Raw genomic sequence first — 2507 nt, 5'->3', positions numbered from 1 at the left:
AGCCAGGAGTACATAATATATTATATAGTGAGTGACCACCAGACACACAGTGCAGTTTATTTAATATATCCGTTCTCTGCCTGAAAAAAGCGATACACACAGTGACTCAGTCAGTCACATACCATATCTGTGTGCACTGCTCAGGCTCAGGCCAGTGTGCTGCATCATCTATATATATATTATATATCTGTCTGACTGCTCAGCTCACACAGCTTATAATTGTGGGGGAGACTGGGGAGCACTACTGCAGTGCCAGTTATAGGTTATAGCAGGAGCCAGGAGTACATAATATTATATTAAAATTAAACAGTGCACACTTTTGCTGCAGGAGTGCCACTGCCAGTGTGACTAGTGACCAGTGACCTGACCAGTGACCACCAGTATATAATATTAGTAGTATACTATCTCTTTATCAACCAGTCTATATTAGCAGCAGACACAGTACAGTGCGGTAGTTCACGGCTGTGGCCAGGGTCGGATCTAGACTTTTCTTTTAGGGGGGGCGGTTTACGGTTTAATCTTGACCCCTCCCCTCTCCAGTCCCGACTCCTCCCCTCTCTCGTCTTGACTCCACCCCTCTCATCTTGACCCCTCCCATCTTGACTCCTCCCCTCTCCCGTCCAAATTCATCCATCACACAAATAGGTATAATTGCAGGTAAAGGATTTGTTAGTGGATGTTAGGTATAATAATCACTTCTACAACACATCAAAGCAAAGTTGCCCAATATGACATCTATCCAAATCCCTCCTTATGTTCATCATAATGTATGACACGTCATGTACAATTGTGATACCTACAGTATAAAAAGTTATAATCCCCTAATATTGGGGTATAGCAAAAGAAAATTAAATATAAACAAAATGTCTGGAGTAATTATTTGCAGCTATTTCTCATCTTAATATGAGGTACTGATATAGAGACAGTCAATCATCAAGGTTTATATGTCAACGTCGTTATGAAATACAGTATTATCATAAACCTTGATGATTGACTGAATCTATATAAGCGCATTATATTAAAATGAGAAACAGTAACAATGTGATAATACCTATAATTCCTTTCTTTGGGATACTAGCAACTTTTATGGATACAAATGGTAACAACTGGCATTTTATGTGTTACTGAACCAGGAAGGGAAGACACATTATAATACCCTGTTATATTATTATAATAAGGGGAACTGCTGAATAGTACCAAGGGGATTTTAGGCACAGAGTCTTGGGGGGTTAGACCAATTATTTGATAATCCCACACAGTACTCAACACTTGCCAACCCTAATAGATGAATTCCACATTTGTAATTGTCCAATAATGGAGTTTGAGACTAACCAGGATTAAGTGAGAGTACGTAATACTCGCAGGAGTTCACCTGTAGATTAAAATCCCTTTTGCATCTATGTGCCACATAGGTTTGGGAAATCCCCCCACCACCCTTTTTTTTCCAGAAAAATGTTGCAAGTATACCATAGTTATCTGATTGATACAATTAATTTAAGGAATTATAGGTATTATCACATTGTTGTATAGAATTTAGCCAGTGCTACTGCATATGTAGGTTGTTCATAAATATACCACTTCAGATACAGCAGATGTCATACTTCTTATTAGGCTCATTCAGCTATCTCCAATGAAAGGGATAAGCAAATATAGTGAAGTACTGTTTAATAATTGTAAATTTCAGCCAAACCTGAGCCTGCACCAGTGGGAGAACCCAGGACTTGCACTGTTTCAAGTGCATTCTGAACTGCTTAAATAACAGTTCATGTCTAGCTGGAATTGTCAAAATTTGGCCACTTGGAAATACATGTGATCTGTGTGGAGTTTATATGTTTTCGTTTTTCTCATATTAAATCTTACAATTATTAAACAGTGTTTCACTATAATTGCTTATCTCTTACATTTTGGGTATATCTGAATGAGCCTAATAAGAAGTATACTGTGAGATATGACATCTGCTGTATCTGAAGTGGTATATTTATGAATGACCTACATACTGTATGCAGTAGCGCTGGATAACTTCTATTCAACCTTTTTTGGCACATATTTGGTGAAGATGTGAGGATACCTTTAAGTAAAATATTGAGCTCACCGAGCTGCTTTTTTTCTGCTTGTGCGCACTGCTAGGATTGTCTATTTTATAAATCTATTATCAGATTGTTAATGTTTCTCATGTTAATATGAGGTGCTGATATAGAATAAGTCAATCATAATTAATCCAGACATTCTGCTTTAATTTAATATTTTTTTGTTATACCCCAATATTAGGGAATTACAACTTTGTATACTGTAGGTATCACAACTGTACAGGACGTGTCATAAATTATGATGAACATATGGATGGTATAATAGAGGGCCATCAAAATATGGCATTTGTGGCAACAACAGTGACAAGACATTGGGCATAATTCAGACTTGATCGTAGCCGTGCAGCTACGATCAGTTACTCAGACATGCGGGGGGGGGGGGGGGGGGGGACCCAGCACAAGGCTAGTCCGCCCCGCATG

The sequence above is a fragment of the Pseudophryne corroboree genome, chromosome 4, assembly GCF_028390025.1.
Source record: "Pseudophryne corroboree isolate aPseCor3 chromosome 4, aPseCor3.hap2, whole genome shotgun sequence".
NCBI classification, from domain to species: Eukaryota; Metazoa; Chordata; class Amphibia; order Anura; family Myobatrachidae; genus Pseudophryne; species Pseudophryne corroboree.
Note: the sequence above shows the minus strand (reverse complement) of the source record.